This window comes from Monodon monoceros, unplaced genomic scaffold (genome assembly GCF_005190385.1).
Source record: "Monodon monoceros isolate NGI ecotype Baffin Bay Population unplaced genomic scaffold, NGI_Narwhal_1 Super_Scaffold_16, whole genome shotgun sequence".
Taxonomy (NCBI): domain Eukaryota; kingdom Metazoa; phylum Chordata; class Mammalia; order Artiodactyla; family Monodontidae; genus Monodon; species Monodon monoceros.
This window is the reverse complement of record NW_021703772.1, coordinates 46,264,348-46,281,793: the sequence shown is the minus strand read 5'-3', so window position 1 is coordinate 46,281,793 and position 17,446 is coordinate 46,264,348. Positions and strand designations below refer to the sequence as shown.

Genomic DNA, 17,446 nt, shown 5'->3' with positions numbered 1-17,446 from the left:
ATATTACTGTGGTAGAGGTGGTTATATCCCATATGGAAACAAAGAGCCATCAAATCAATCCAAGTAATGCCCTAAGTAACATCTCTCTCCCTCCCTCCCTCCCTCGCCCCTTCCTCCCTTCCTTTTCTCCTCCATCCCTCCCTTCCTCTTGCATGTTTAGTGGTTAAGAGGAGGGATCTGGATTAACACTGTGATATGAGCTGAACTGTGTCCTCTCCAAATTCATATGTTAACGTCTTAACCCCCAGTACATCGGAATGTGACTGTTTTTGGAGATAAGGCCTTTGAATAGATAATTAAGGATAAATGAAGTCATTGGGGTGGGTCTTATGACTGGTGTCTTTATTAAAAAAAAGAGAAAGCAGACACAGAGAAAGACTGACTACCTATAAACCCAGGAGAGAGGCCTTAGAAGAAATAAATCCTGTTGACACCTTGATCTCAAACTCTAGCCTCCAGAACTGTAAGGAAATACATTTCTGTTGTTTAAGCTACCCAGTCTGTCATACTTTGTTTATGGCAGTTCTAGTAACCTAGTACAGACTGTAAAACTTCAAATACCAGTTCTGTACCTTACTACTTATGTGAATTTGACAGTATATTTATCCTCTCTCTGCCTCTATTTACTCATTTATAGACTGGGTATTTTACTAAAACCTATTTCAGAGAGTGTGAGGATTAAATGGAAAGGTCATTAGATTGATGACTAATATAATAAATTTTAGCTATTATAATCATTTTAAGTAATCCTTGACATCACTTTGGGTGTACTGTAAAAACGGAAGCAAAATATTTTGCTTATTCTTTGTTGAGCTATATTGAGCTTATTCTTTGTTGAGAATGTCATCTCAGACTCTTTGAAAATCTAAACAATTGAAAATATAGCACTGATTTGTAAAGACCTTAGGCCCAAACTGAGAGACATTTTTGTGATAATTTGGTTAGGTATGGGAGGTTTCTTGGGCTACAAGTTGTAAGATGAGGCAGTACAGATCTTAATGTAAAATGAATGTTTTTCTAAGAATCCAAGTCCATTGGAACTAGAAATATGTTGGCAATTTGGCTTTGGTGAGAACAACTCAAAGGAAATGGAAATGGATGTTGATGTGGATAAGAACTTGTGGCAGGATTCAGAGCAAAAAGCTCACAGGTAATGGAAGAGACCAATAGTAGTCTGGAAGGATAGCATTAAATTTCTTTCTTTTTTTTTTTTTTTTAAATTTTGGCTGTGTTGGGTCTTCGTTGCTGCGTGCAGGCTTTCTCTAGTTGCTGCGAGCGGGGGCTACTCTTCGTTGCAGTGTGCAGGCTTTCTCATTGAGGCAGCTTCTCTTGTTGCGGAGCACGGGCTCTCGGCGTGCAGGCTTCAGTAATTGCAGCACATGGGCTCAGTAGTTGTGGCATGCGGGCCCTAGAACACATGGGCTTTAGTAGTTGTGGCTCATGGGCTCTAGAGTGCAGGCTCAGTAGTTGTGGAGCATGGGCTTAGTTGCTCCGCTGCACGTGGGATCTTCCTGGACCAGGGATCAAACCCGTGTCCCCTGCATTGGCAGGCAGATTCTTAAGCACTGCACCACCAGGGAAGTCCCCAGCATTAAATTTCTAATACATCATTTTGGGAAAGGCATATAACAACATGTAGGCAGTTATTACTCTATTTTATCATTAGTTTTGGGGTACACTCTTGTTATTTTATCATCTTATAAATTTATCTGGAAAAATCACATGTTGTGTTTACGTGTATATTATCATCATGGTGCTTATATAATTTAAACTTCCTAGTTCAGATTTTCCTTATCACATATCATTAAACTTTTTCTTTTTTAAAATTTTACTAGTAATCTCTAAGTTCAATGAGTATTTTGCCATGTCTAAAAGAAATTTCATGTTGGCTGCTTATTTATTTGCAGTGTAGCAATGAAAGACAGGAGAGACAAAACCTGACAACCAGAAAAAAAGGAAAAATATAACTTGAAAAATAATTCCAATTTTCTGCTCAGCAGTGGCAATGTTGTTATCCTCTTGGTGTTTAATACTTCCCTCCACTCAATTTGGCTGAACCCTGTGGGGGGCTGCCCACTAAAACCTAGTGCCTGTTTTTATCTCTAACCTTTGTGCTTTCTTGGCTGTTTCTCATTTTGGGTGAGTTTGCAGTGCCCTAACACCAAGGATAATGAATGAAGAAAGGTAACATGAGAATAAATCTACAGTAAGGGGAGGAAGACAAAAAGCCCTATCGGTATTCTTACAGTTTTCTATTTTTTTTTAATGTTTTGAAGTTCATTTTTTAATAAGTAGTATTTTCAAGTGAAAATTCCCAAATATTCACAACAATTAGAGTCTGGAAATGGATTTTTGTTAAATATATTTCTCAGTAGACTTCCAACACTTGTTCCTGAATAGAGTTACTGAAATTGCATAATCTCAGGGAGAGATTTGAGAGCCAGATTTTCCTCAGGAAAAGAGTATTTTTCTAAATAAATACATTGTGGAAATACAAATGTTTGGGCAATTTCCCAAGAGAGATCTAAGGCTGTGTAACTGCACATTTGCCACCTAGCAAATTCTAACAAGTCAGTACAAAGCCTTATCTCTTTATTAACTCCCCCCTGGATCTCACATTACTGAGGCATTGAGTCATCGCTACAAGCATTATTTTGGTATCAGGATTATTTATCTATGACCTACAATTAAAATTAAGATCAAATTTCCTGAGGCTCTGGCTGTATGGTATATTCACCACATTTATTTTAAGAATGATAATAGAAGTACAAAGATATATCATTATAAAACATTTGTATTTTGTAATGATTTATTATTTTTTGAAGTGGTTTCTTACCTATTAGGTTACTGTATCTTTTTTTTTTAATTTATTTAAATTTTTGGCTGTGTTGGGTCTTTGTTGCTGGGTGTGGGCTTTCTCAAGTTGCCGTGAGAGGGGGCTGCTCTTCGTTGCGGTGCACAGGCTTCTCATTGTGGTGGGTTCTCTTGTTGCAGAGCACGGGCTCTAGGTACGTGGGCTTCAGTAGTTGTGGCACACGGGCTCAGTAATTGTGGCTCGCGGGCTCTAGAGCGCAGGCTCAGTAGTTGTGGCGCATGGTCTTATTTGCTCCGCAGCATGTGGGATCTTCCCGGTCCAGGGGCTCGAAACCGTGACCCCTGCATTGGCAGGCCGATTCTTAACCACTGCGCCACCAGAGAAGTCCCAGGTTACTGAATCTTGATAATAATGCTGTGTAGCCACTGGGGCAGGTATACTGAATTTATATTAGAGATACATGGTTTGTTTTCCAACCTCATATGCCCAGGTGGCTAGTTAGTGACAGAAGCAGGATAGGATCTCAAAGCACCGTTAAAATAAACAAGATTTGTGGAATAGAGACCAAATCCAATACAGGAAACTATAATTAAATGTATTAATCACTTAGTCTCTCTCTGTTTATTTCTTTTTGCGATATACCTTTATTGTGACTTGAAGACGATGATTAGGCAATATTACTGTGGGAACTACGGGATAAAAATTGATTTCTCAAAATAATTGATTTCTCTGGTTTGCTAATCTTACAAGTACAATTAACTGACCAATATAAGTTTTTACTGTGATCATTACTGTAATTTTTGATTCAGTAAGTTGCCGAAATGTTTTCTATTCCTAGCTTTAGCTCTACACTTCATTAGTAATTATATTTATTACTGTGTAAATATTTCCACATCACTCTATCCATATATATGGGTAGCTGGTTTCTGGCCCAAGCCTTAGCGAACCATATTAGAGAAGGGAATAGGTCATAAACCTTAGAAAACTTAGGTGTTTGCCTCTCATACCTGGGAAGAGGATACAGAAGTTCACCCATCAGTCAAAGCCTGAATGAACAGATTAGAAGAAGTCTACACAAGGGAACATCTAAAAGAGGTACTTGAAAAATCTGTTAAGTAACATATTTTCTCTTTTTTTCCCAAACTTTAGAAGAAATAGAAACCACATATACATGCATTTTAAAAAATCTTGGCTAAAGACTAGAGTTGAAAAGAGCAAATTCCTATTTTATTTAAGCCCCATTTCAAACATGTAATTATAGTCAGCTCTTGAAATATCTGGGATTAATTTTCATATTGTAGATTAAGTCTTTGTTTAGATTTTCTCTCTAGATGCCTGCTTTTAAGCCACCTTATTTTTTGTTTTTACCATGGGGTGGTGAAATTACAGTTTGTCACTTTAATGATAATAAATCATAATGTGAAAAGCAGTTTCCAATAATGAGCCTTAATTATTATTTCTTTCTCATTTATATTTCACACTCTGTCTAAGATAATGTTGTTAACTTATCCTCATTTGATAGAGGTTCAAAATGATTTGAACTATTTGAAAATAGAGGTTCAAATAGTGGTTCAAAATGATAAAATAACTTTTCTAAGAAAACAGCTTGCAAGTGGTTGTGCAGATGTACTAATTCTAAAGCAAATGCCTTAGTTATTGCTTTATACTGTCAAATTAAAAAAAAAGTTTTGGGGGCTTTCCTGGTGGCGCAGTGGTTGAGAGTATGCCTGCCGATGCAGGGGACACGGGTTCGTGCCCCGGTCCGGGAAGATCCCAGGTGCCGCGGAGCGGCTGGGCCCGTGAGCCATGGCCGCTAAGCCTGCGCGTCCAGAGCCTGTGCTCCGCAACAGGAGAGGCCCGCGTACCGCAAAAAAAAAAAAGTTTTGGTAAAAGAAAATTTAAATATTATTAAAAATTATATTTACACATTCCTCTGTGGATTGATTAGTGTGATTTGTTGTAATAAAAATGGTTAAGTCAAAATTTGAAAAAGACACTACAGATTTGATTAAGGCAGCCATCATCTTAGAATGGAACCATGCTCCAAAGCATGTTGGCAGCGTAAGTTTTTTGGAGCTCTGAGCATGCAATATTATAAAGGAAGTTTATGTTGATAGGCCAGCTGGTAAAAATTGAGTGAAAGAGCCTCAATGCTTAAGGTAGGCAATCATCAATGACCTAGTCCAGATTTGAGGTCTGGCAAGAATGCTGAATTAGACCTCGTTCAAGGTAGTTTTTCTTTCCTATCACTTCCAACCAGCCAACACGGCTTGAAATGGATCTTTGTCAGGTAAGGATACAAGCGATTTTGTGGATAAAGCTCACAGGAGCTATCTTAGTCTACTATGGCTGCCATAAGATGATACCATGAACTAGATGGCTTAAACAACAGAAACAAATTTCTCACAGTTCTGGAGGGAAGTCCAAGACCAAGGCATTGGCAGAATCAGGCTCCTGGAGAGAGCTTTCTTCTTGGCTTGCAGAAACCACCTTCTCTCTATGTCCTCAAGTGGCCTTTCTTCTGTGTGTGCATACATAGAGAGAAGGATCTCTCTCCCTTCCTCTTCTTTAAGGTCACCAGTCCTGTCAGATTAGGACACCACTGTTATGACCTCATTTTAACATTAATTATCTCCTAAAAGTCTTATGTCCGAATACAATCATATGAAGGATTATGGTTTCAACATATGAATTTGGGGTGGGAGGGACACAATTCAGTTCATCATAGCAGGAGCCCTCCTAGTTTCTTAAGAAAGTATCTCTAAACTTGGTTAGTAGATTTGTTTCAGAAGCAAGGGTCACTTCCCTTTTGTCATTAGGCTGTGGGAAGAGATACATCAGCCCTAGAGTTTGCTTTTTAATATGTAAGCCAATTCTTTTCTTTCTGCACAGTTACAGACTACCATGTTCTATTTCTTGTTGCTTAAAAATTAAGCCTGAGGCAGGACTGGCCATGGCCTGCCACATTCCTATAGGAAATGTAGAATCACCTATACTATAAGGATGCTTAGTATCCAGTTCTCTCAATTTATGTGCTTTTGTTGGGTTTTTGTTGTTATTTACTAAGAGGCGACGTGTTCTGAGAAAATTGTTCTGTATAATCTCTTCTAGGAAGGTGTCTTTTAAAGTTGACAAGAAGGAAAGACTTGGCAGGTAAAACAGACCCTCACTGCCTAATCCCTTCTCTGCTTCATTCCTCAACTGTAATCACAAATCATATGTTCCAGAGCAGAAAGCACTGCCCTGTATGTCAGTCCTTATAACTTGAAATTAGAGAATAATTTTTACTCAGCCAGTTAGTTTTCTGGGCTATGAAATTACTGAGAAGTTTTATTTTAAGATTGGATTTTTTTCGTAATTTTGCATAATAAAGTTTATTAAATTTTCCTAAGGGCCTGAAAACTAAGTATGTACCATTTGCTGCAACATATTAGGAAAATGAGAAGTTATGATTACTCTTATGGAAAAGGATGTAGAGACACTCCCAACTGCAGCAGAGAGGAAATTCTGTGCTAAATCCCTACTCACAGGGTCTTCCTTACCTCTCCACCTCTGGAATCATGCTCTGATTCAATCTCATAAATGCTATGGATATATTGGTTCTGTATCAAATCTCTGCACAAATGGAGTCTTTTCAGAATCCTGCCTTGAACACTGAGACAAAATAGCTCCATGATTATGTTCCATTCCTTTTCATTTTTTTTAAAAATCACTGCACTTATCCCTATGTAACACGTTTGCTTACTATCTGTTTTCTCTGTCCTTAAATGTGGCAATTATATCTGTTCTTTCTGGTATCTAACAGGAGCTCAATAAATGTGTATAGAACAAATTGATGAATTAAGAGTTCTGCAAAAAAGAAAGTAAAAAGTCACTGGAGAAATTTAAAACAAATGTATAAACTAAAATTATTTAAAACTAAAAAAAAATTATTTAAAACTGTATGGATGAGAGGGGACATAATGGACTTCAATTATAACTTAATCCTCTACTAGAGATGGCAATAAGTATTCAACTAATTATTTCTTCCTTTTCTCCACCCTTACTTCTAAGAAAACCTGCCCATATTCTCTACTCATAAAGTCAGCTCTCCAAACTCCTATTGAATGGATAATAATGAAGTCACATTAGCATCTGGCCACTGCTGACTTGCCAAGCAGTAGACATATATACAGAGTCAGATGATTTGCTGGTCTATAGAGAGAGGTGTGGTGTAGACTTCCAGAGAGGGCCAAATAACAAGAGCTCACTAGAGAGGCTGCGATGGTGATCTTAGTTGTTCTTTTTTAAAAAAATTTTATTTATTTATTTTTTATACAGCAGGTTCTTATTAGTTATCTATTTTATACATATTAGTGTATACATGTCAATCCCAATCTCCCAATTCATCCCACCACCAACAGCCCCCCACAACCCGGTGATCTTAGTTGTTTACATTCTAGTCTCTGCCTTAGCTCATGACTGTATATTCTCTATAATACTCCATCTATCAAGGAATTCCAATTGTGCCCTTGAGGTCTTATTATATGTGTTGTTTATTTCATCTAAATTAATCTTGTTTTATGATACATAATTAAAATGTGATATATTTTATTATCACCATAATTGACATAATGGTCAATGTCTTTTTATTTTAAAAAGTCAATAACAGAAAAGTAAATGTATTTAAGGAATTTTTTCTATGTGTATTTTGCAACAATTTAGTTATAATTTTATGATACAAATTTAATTTTTTCATTCAAAAATATCTATAGTATATTCTTTTAATATAACTTTAAGACTATAATAAGCTTATAAGTTCTAGGTACCTAGAAATTTTATTTTTCCCATCTTTACAATGAGAAAAATACCAAAAATGTTAACAATAAAACCATCCAGAAATTGTCTATTTAATTTGTGTTTGATGCCATTTTGAAAAAAATGTAGTTTGGTTTTCATCTAAGTGATATATCTGTATAAATCTAAAGTAAGCATTCTAAGGTGGTTACTAGAGCCTGAGGGATGGGGAAATTGGGGAGATGTTGTTTAAGGGCACAAACTTATAGCCAGTAGATAAATAAGTCGTGGAGATCTAATGCACAGCATAGTGATTATAGACAATAGTACTGTATTATAAACATCAAAGTTGCTAGGAGACTAGATCTTAATTGTTCCCACCACAAAAAAGAAATGATAATTATGTGATGTGATAAAGGTATTAGCCAATGCTATGGTAATAATCATATTGTCATGTATTAATATATCAAATCTACACATCATGCACTTTAAATTCACACAATGTTATATGTCAAATATATCTCAATAAAAAAGTAAGCATTCTATTTGGTATTATTGAGATAGTATGAATCATAGGTAAAATTTTACTATGACTATGTATTACTAACTATAATAGATTTAAATAAATATTTTCATCCAAAGCAGGAGAGTTTTAAGTATTTGTAAGATACTCATTGGAGCCATGAAATGAGAAGCTCAATATGTAGACATGGAGCTCAGGGTAGACATCTCTGTAGAGACAGAAATGTGAGAATCAAGATAAAAATGAAAATTACTCTGTGGAGTGCTGAGGTTGATTTGATTAACAAGTATTTAGGTAGCATGTGATATGAAGCAGGTGTTCTTCTGAATGGTTGTGCAAATACTAATTCACATAATCCTGACAGTGACTCTATAAGGTGAGTGTGAAGATGGGGAAGGAACACCCTATAAGTGAACTGTGGAGAACAAGGATGAGGGAAATAGGTCTAAGAAGAAGATTAAGAAATAGACAGGGAAACAAAAGGAAACCTGGGAGGCTGTAGTGACATAGGTGCTAAGGAAATGAATACTTCATTACATTGGCACAAGTTGACAATGTCTAGAGCACAGAGGGTTCAAGTACAAGAGTTAAAAAACATGCATGGGGTTTAGTGACAGTGGCATTGTCAGTACCCTTGCACACTGCAAAATAAAATTTGGTACAGTGGTGGGGGGCAGCAACTGGTGACCTGAGGAAGGAATTGGAACAAAGGCTGTGAAAACAGCAATTGAGGATATCATTTTATAAATCTATGCTGGAAAGTAAGAGAGGGTGTTTGAGGGAAACTTTTGTGGAGGGCTTAGTTTAATATGATTCTGCCACTAGAGAGGAAGAGACAAAAGCTAAAAATAAAATAAATAGAGACTGAGATCCTGGACACAAGTAAAGAGGGTCTAACCTTGGCCTGAAGAAGAGTAACTTCCATTGAAATGAGGTTTTCTCTGTGGGGAGAGAAATAGGACACATTTTTCAGGTGTGTGTGTGTGTGTATGTGCGTGTCTTATGATGGAGCTGTTGAAGAGTAGATAGAAAGTTGAAGATTTTCGGACTTCCCTGGTGGTGCAGTGGTTAAGAATCTGCCTGCCAATGCAGAGGACATGGGTTCGAGCCCTGGTCCAGGAAGATCCCACATACCATGGAGCAACTAAGCCCGTGTGCCACAACTACTGAGCCCACGTGCTGCAACTACGGAAGCCCACACACCTAGAGCCCGTGCTCTGTGATAAGAGAAGCCACCGTAATGAGAAGCTCATGCCCCGCAATGAAGAGTAGCCCCTACTTGCCACAACTAGAGAAAGCCTGTGCACAGCAATGAAGATCCAATGCAGTCATAAATAAATAAAGAAAAGAAAATTGAAGATTTTCTTGCTGTGATTCAATTTTCTATGTGAAGAAGAGGCTGAGATTTTCTGTTCAAAATGTCAAGAAATAATGGACTTTTAAAAATGTGACAGTATGACATTTTCTCCAGGTAAAATAAAATGGCGTATCGAAAATCTTAAAGGATTATGGGCTGCTGGAATCCCAAACTATAAATTCATAGTAATTTGTGCCTTCAAAATTCAGTGCTCTTTCCCTCCAGAATCAGGAATTAAACTTTTGAAGGATTCAGAGTTGGATTTTATCAATTGGACAGAGATAAAGGACAAAAAAGGCAGAACTTTGAGTAGTGTTGGCAAGGGGAAGTATATAAGTGGCTTATTATTTAATCGTCGACTAAAAATTTTTCCTAAATGTGTACTTTCTTTGTTAAAAAACGTAGATGAGACTTTAAGGTACTGATATGACACTTGGGAATTTAAAAATATGAAAATGACTAAATGCACAATCTTTTTAAGAATAGAAATATTACATTTTTAAACAATGTAGGTATGCAACATCGACAATTATTAGATATGGCAGTACATCCATCCACCAGACGTAATATTATACAAAGTTAAATTGGTAATGATAATGACTAGAAGATTAAGAGGGGATTAATCATGGTAATATGAATTTTAAAAGCTGTATACAAAAATATATGTACACTTTAAGATAAACTAAGCAAAAATTGGTGTTTATACAGAAAAATATGCTTTAATAAGGGAAATTAGGTCAGTGAGATTATGGATATATTTTTGTCTTTTTTTTTTTAAACTTTGTAAGGTGTTGTTTCAGTCATCTCATTTGCTTATGCAACAACAATTCTGTCACTTTTCATTGATAGATAAACTGAATATGTTCATATGTCCAGTTCTCAGGGAAGGATAGCCTATGCCCACCTAAGGAATAAATTCATAAACAATAAACTCTTCATTAATCTACATTAATCATGGTGATTCCATTTCCCTTACAGACATTGGTTTAGATATTTCTATTTCATAAATCTCTGACCAATGAGATGAGAAAGGAAGTATGCTATCTTCCAGGGCTGGGGAACTTTTGAAAAAGGTCCTTATTCTAAATGAGCCACATGGGAGGGCACATAATATTTCCTTCCACTTGTTTTGTCTGTATGTGATGCCTATGACTGAAGCAACCATCTTGTAATGTTGAGAACTATCCCTAGATAAGGATGACCTGCTCTTAGTGATGGAAATAAAAAGATGGAAAGCACTTAGATCTGTGTTGAATTAACAAATCTTGAAGCATCCTCTGTACTTTGTATAATGTGAACTAGTAAATGGCCTCATATTTAAGCTACTCATGCTACGGATTTTGCCTTCTAGCAGCCAAACGTAACCTGACAGTTATTCTGCTGTTTTTATTTCACAAACTGGCTATTAACCAACTTTTTCAGCATTTTTGATTGAAGAATGCTTGGAGGATGGGAAAATAATATCATTACTATAAAGCTCAGGTCAGAATCCCCCTTTTTTTTTTTAAATTTATTTATTTTTAACATCTTTATTGGGGTACAATTGCTTTACAATGGTGTGTTAGTTTCTGCTCTATAACAAAGTGAATCAGTTATATATATACATATGTTCCCATATGTCCTCCCTCTTGCATCTCCCTCCCTCCCACACTCCCTATCCCACCCCTCCAGGCTGTCACAAAGCACCGAGCTAATATCCCTGTGCCGTGCGGCTGCTTCCCACTAGCTATCTACCTTACTACGTTTGTTAGTGTGTGTATGTCCATGACTCTCTCTCGCCCTGTCAAAGCTCACCCTTCCCCCTCCCCATATCCTCAAGTCCGTTCTCCAGTAGGTCTGCGTCTCTATTCCCGTCCCACCCCTAGGTTCTTCATGACATCCTTTTTTTTCTTAAATTCCATATATATGTGTCAGCATACGGTATTTGTCTTTTTCTTTCTGACTTACTTCACTCTGTATGACAGACTCTAGGTCAATCCATCACATTACAAATAACCCAATTTTGTTTCTTTTTAAGGCTGAGTAATTCCATTGTATATATGTGTCACATCTTCTTTATCCATTCATCCGATGATGGGCGCTTAGGTTGTTTCCATCTCCGGGCTATTGTAAATAGAGCTGCAATGAACATTTTGGTACATGACTCTTTTTGAATTTTGGTTTTCTCAGGGTATATGCCCAGTAGTGGGATTGCTGGGTCATATGGTAATTCTATTTGTAGTTTTTTAAGGAACCTCCATACTGTTCTCCATAGTGGCTGAACCAATTCACATTCCCACCAGCAGTGCAAGAGTGTTCCCTTTTCTCCACACCCTCTCCAGCATTTATTGTTTCTAGATTTTTTGATGATGGCCATTCTGACTGGTGTGAGATGATATCTCATTGTAGTTTTGATTTGCATTTCTCTAATGATTAATGATGTTGAGCATTCTTTCATGTGTTTGTTGGCATTCTCTATATCTTCTTTGGAGAAATGTCTATTTAGGTCTTCTGCCCATTTTTGGATTGGGTTGTTTGTTTTTTTGTTATTGAGCTGCATGAGCTGCTTGTAAATTTTGGAGATTAATCCTTTGTCACTTGCTTCATTTGCAAATATTTTCTCCCATTCTGAGGGTTGTCTTTTGGTCTTGATTATGGTTTCCTTTGCTGTGCAAAAGCTTTGAAGTTTCATTAGGTCCCATTTGTTTATTTTTGTTTTTATTTCCATTACTCTAGGAGGTGGGTCAGAAAGGATCTTGCTGTGATTTATGTCATAGAGTGTTCTGCCTATGTTTTCCTCTAAGAGTTTGATAGTTTCTGGCCTTACATTTAGGTCTTTAATCCATTTTGAGCTTATTTTTGTGTATGGTGTTAGGGAGTGATCTAATCTCATACTTTTACATGTACCTGTCCAGTTTTCCCAGCACCATTTATTGAAGAGGCTGTCCTTTCTCCACTGTACATTCCTGCCACCTTTATCAAAGATAAGGTGTCCGTATGTGCGTGGGTTTATCTCTGGGCTTTCTATCCTGTTCCATTGATCTATCTTTCTGTTTTTGTGCCAGTACCATACTGTCTGGATTACTGTAGCTTTGTAGTATAGTCTGAAGTCAGGGAGCCTGATTCCTCCAGCTCCTTTTTTCGTTCTCAAGATTGCTTTGGCTATTCGGGGTCTTTTGTGTTTCCATACAAATTGTGAAATATTTTGTTCTAGTTCTGTGAAAAATGCCAGTGGTAGTTTGATAGGGATTGCATTGAATCTGTAGATTGCTTTGGGTAGTAGAGTCATTTTCACAATGTTGATTCTTCCCATCCAAGAACATGGTATATCTCTCCATCTATTTGTATCATCTTTAATTTCCTTCATCAGTGTCTTATAATTTTCTGCATACAGGTCTTTTGTCTCCTTAGGTAGGTTTATTCCTAGATATTTTATTCTTTTTGTTGCAATGGTAAGTGGGAGTGTTTTCTTGATTTCACTTTCAGATTTTTCATCATTAGTATATAGGAATGCCAGAGATTTCTGTGCATTAATTTTGTATCCTGCTACTTTACCAAATTCATTGATTAGCTCTAGTAGTTTTCTGGTAGCATCTTTAGGATTCTCTATGTATAGTATCATGTCATCTGCAAACAGTGACAGCTTTACTTCTTCTTTTCCGATTTGGATTCCTTTTATTTCCTTTTCTTCTCTGATTGCTGTGGCTATAACTTCCAAAACTATGTTGAATAAGAGTGGTGAGAGTGGGCAACCTTGTCTTGTTCCTGATCTTAGTGGAAATGCTTTCAGTTTTTCACCATTGAGGATGATGTTTGCTGTGGGCTTGTCATATATGGCCTTTATTATGTTGAGGAAAGTTCCCTCTATGCCTACTTTCTGCAGGGTTTTTATCATAAATGGGTGTTGAATTTTGTCGAAAGCTTTCTCTGCATCTATTGAGATGATCATATGGTTTTTCTCCTTCAATTTGTTAATATGGTTTATCACATTGATAGATTTGCGTATATTGAAGAATCCTTGCATTCCTGGAATAAACCCCACTTGATCATGGTGTATGATCCTTTTAATGTGCTGTTGGATTCTGTTTGCTAGTATTTTGTTGAGGATTTTTGCATCTATGTTCATCAGTGATATTGGCCTGTAGTTTTCTTTCTTTGTGACATCCTTGTCTGGTTTTGGTTTCAAGGTGATGGCGGCCTCGTAGAATGAGTTTGGGAGTGTTCCTCCCTCTGCTATATTTTGGAAGAGTTTGGGAAGGACAGGTGTTAGCTCTTCTCTAAACGTTTGATAGAATTCACCTGTGAAGCCATCTGGTCCTGGGCTTTTGTTTGTTGGAAGATTTTTAATCACAGTTTCAATTTCAGTGCTTGTGATTGGTCTGTTCATATTTTCTGTTTCTTCCTGATTCAGTCTTGGCAGGTTGTGCATTTCTAAGAATTTGTCCATTTCTTCCAGATTGTCCATTTTATTGGCATAGAGTTGCTTGTAGTAATCTCTCATGATTTTTTTTATTTCTGCAGTGTCAGTTGTTACTTCTCCTTTTTCATTTCTAATTCTATTGATTTGAGTCTTCTCCCTTTTTTTCTTGATGAGTCTGGCTAGTGGTTTATCTATTTTGTTTATCTTCTCAAAGGACCAGCTTTTAGATTTATTGATCTTTACTATTGTTTCCTTCATTTCTTTTTCATTTATTTCTGTTCTGATTTTTATGATTTCTTTCCTTCTGCTAGCTTTGGGGTTTTTTTTGTTCTTCTTTCTCTAATTGCTTGAGGTGCAAGGTTAGGTTCTTTATTCGAGATGTTTCCTGCTTCTTAAGGTGGGCTTGTATTGCTATAAACTTCCCCCTTAGAACTGCTTTTGATGCATCCCATAGGTTTTGGGTCGTTGTGTCTCCACTGTCATTTGTTTCTAGGTATTTTTTATTTCCTCTTTGATTTCTTCAGTGATCACTTCATTATTAAGTAGTGTATTGTTTAGCCTCCATGTGTTTGTATTTTTTACAGATCTTTTCCTGTAATTGATATCTAGTCTCCTGGCATTGTGGTCAGAAAAGATACTTCATACAATTTCAATTTTCTTAAATTTACCAAGGCTTGATTTGTGACCCAAGATATGATCCATCCTGGAGAATGTTCCATGAGTACTTGAGAAAAATGTGTATTCTGTTGTTTTTGGATGGAGTGTCCTATAAATATCAATTAAGTCCATCTTGTTTAATGTATCATTTAAAGCTTGTGTTTCCTTATTTATTTTCATTTTGGATGATCTGTCCATGGGTGAAAGTGGGGTGTTAAAGTCCCCTACTATGAATGTGTTACTGTCGATCTCCCCTTTTATGGCTGTTAGTATTTGCCTTATGTATTGAGGTGCTCCTGTGTTGGGTGCATAAATATTTACAATTGTTATATCTTCTTGTTGGATCAATCCCTTGATCATTATGTAGTGTCCTTCTTTGTCTCTTTTAATAGTCCTTATTTTAAAGTCTATTTTGTCTGATATGAGAATTGCTACTCCAGCTTTCTTTTGGTTTCCATTTGCATGGAATATCTTTTTCCATCCCCATCCATGTGTCTCTAGGTCTGAAGTGGGTCTCTTGTAGACAGCATATATAAGGGTCTTGTTTTTGTATCCATTCAGCCCATCTGTGTCTTTTGGTGGGAGCATTTAGTCCATTTATATTTAAGGTAATTATCGATATGTATGTTCCTATTTCCATTTTCTAAATTGTTTTGGGTTCATTATTATAGGTCTTTTCCTTCTCTTCTGTTTCTTGTCTAGAGAAGTTCCTTTAGCATTTGTTGTAAAGCTGGTTTGGTGGTGCTGAACTCTCTCAGCTTTTGCTTGTCTGTAAAGGTTTTAATTTCTCCATCAAATCTGAATGAGATCCTTGCTGGGTAGAGTAGTCTTGGTTGCAGGTTTTTCTCCTTCATCACTTTCAGTATGTCCTGCCACTCCCTTCTGGCTTGTAGGGTTTCTGCTGAGAGATCAGCTGTTAACCTTATGGGGATTCCCTTGTGTGTTATTTGTTGTTTTTCCCTTGCTGCTTTTAATATGCTTTCTTTGTATTTAATTTTTGACAGTTTGATTAATACGTGTCTTGGCGTATTTCTCCTTGAATTTATCCTGTATAGGACTCTCTGTGCTTCCTGGACTTGATTAACTATTTCCTTGCCCATATTAGGGAAGTTTTCAACTATAATCTCTTCAAATATTTTCTCAGTCCCTTTCTTTTTCTCTTCTTCTTCTGGAACCCCTATAATTCGAATGTTGGTGCATTTAATGTTGTCCCAGAGGTGTCTGAGACTGTCCTCAGTTCTTTTCATTCTTTTTTCTTTATTCTGCTCTGCAGTAGTTATTTCCACTACTTTATCTTCCAGGTCACTTATCCGTTCTTCTGCCTCAGTTATTCTGTTATTGATCCCTTCTAGAGTATTTTTAATTTCATTTATTGCGTTGTTCATTGTTGCTTGTTCCATCTTTATTTCTTCTAGGTCCTTGTTAACTGTTTCTTGCATTTTGTCCATTCTATTTCCAAGATTTCAGATCATCCTTACTATCATTATTCTGAATTCCTTTTCAGGTAGACTGCCTATTTCCTCTTCATTTGTTAGGTCTGGTGCATTTTTATCTTGCTCCTTCATCTGCTGTGTGTTTTTCTGTCTTCTCATTTTGCTTATCTTACTGTGTTTGGAGTCTCCTTTTTTCAGGCTGCAGGTTTGTAGTTCCCGTTGTTTTTGATGTCTGTCTCCAGTGGCTAAGGTTGTTTCAGTGGGTTGTGTAGGCTTCCTGGTGGAGGGGACTAGTGCCTGTGTTGTGGTGGATGAGGCTGGATCTTGTCTCTCTAGTGGGCAGGTTCACGTCTGGTGGTGTGTTTTGGGGTGTCTGTGGCCTTATTATGATTTTAGGCCGCCTCTCTGCTAATGGGTGGGGTTGTGTTCCTGTTTTGCTAGTTGTTTGGCATAGGTTGTCCAGCACTGTGGCTTGCTGGTCATTGAGTGAAGCTGGGTGCTGGTGTTAAGATGGAGGTCTCCGGGAGATTTCCGCCGTTTAATATTATGTGGAGCTGGGAGGTCTCTTGTTGACCAGTGACCTGAAGTTGGCTCTCCTACCTCAGAGGCAGAGCCCTGACTCCTGGCTGGAGCACCAAGAGCCTTTCATCCACATGGCTCAGAATAAAAGGGAGAAAAAGTAGAGAGAATTAGTAGAAGTATGAGGAAAGAAAGAAGGAAAGGAGGAAAGGAAGGAAGGAAGGAAGAAGCAAAGAAGGAAATAAAGGAGGGAGGGAGGGAGAGAGGAAGGAAGGAAGGAGGGAAAGAAGGAAAAAAGACAGAAAGAAAGAAGATACAGTAAAAATAAAATAAAGTATAATATAGTTATTGAATTAAAAAATATTTAGAAAAAAAAAGGGACGGATAGAACCTTAGGACAAATGTTGGAAGCAAAGCTATACAGAGAAAATCTTACACAGAAGCATACACATACACCCTCACAAAAAGAGGTAAAGGGGGAAAAATCATAAATCTTGCTCTCAGAGACCACCTCCTCAATTTGGGGTGATTCGTTGTCTAAAGGAGGGAAGGAAGGAAGGAAAGAAAGAAAGAACGAAGGTAAAGCATAATAAAGTTATTACAATTAAAATTAATTATTAAGAAAAAAATTTTTTTAAATAAACCATGGACGGATAGAGCCCTAGGACAAATGGTGGAAGCAAGACTATGCAGACAAGATCTCACACAGAAGCATACATGTACCCATTCACAAAAAGAGGAAAAGGGAAAAAAATCATAGATCTCGCTCCTAAAGTCCACCTCTTCAATTTGGGATCATTCCTTATCTATTCAGGTATTCCACAGATGCAGGGTATATCAAGTTGATTGTGGAGCTTTAATCCGCTGCTTCTGAGGCTGCTGGGAGAGATTTCCCTTTCTCTTCTTTGTTCTCACAGCTCACAGGAGCTCAGCTTTGGATTTGGCCCTGCCTCTGCGTGTAGGTCGC

General features: G+C 37.2%; 1 protein-coding gene across 4 annotated transcripts in view; it reads right to left on the bottom strand.

Annotated features, from left to right (window-relative positions):
* Positions 1-17,446, bottom strand: part of TFPI (tissue factor pathway inhibitor) — an 81,434-nt gene that overhangs the window by 49,573 nt on the left and 14,415 nt on the right. For 3 of the 4 annotated variants that reach the window (XM_029224409.1, XM_029224412.1, XM_029224410.1), the window contains exon 2: positions 5,223-5,398. The exons of the other annotated variant lie outside the window; for it this stretch is intronic. The gene's annotated coding sequence lies outside the window, so the exon portion shown is untranslated. The remainder of the gene's footprint in view (positions 1-5,222; positions 5,399-17,446) is intronic. 4 annotated transcript variants of the gene reach the window in all.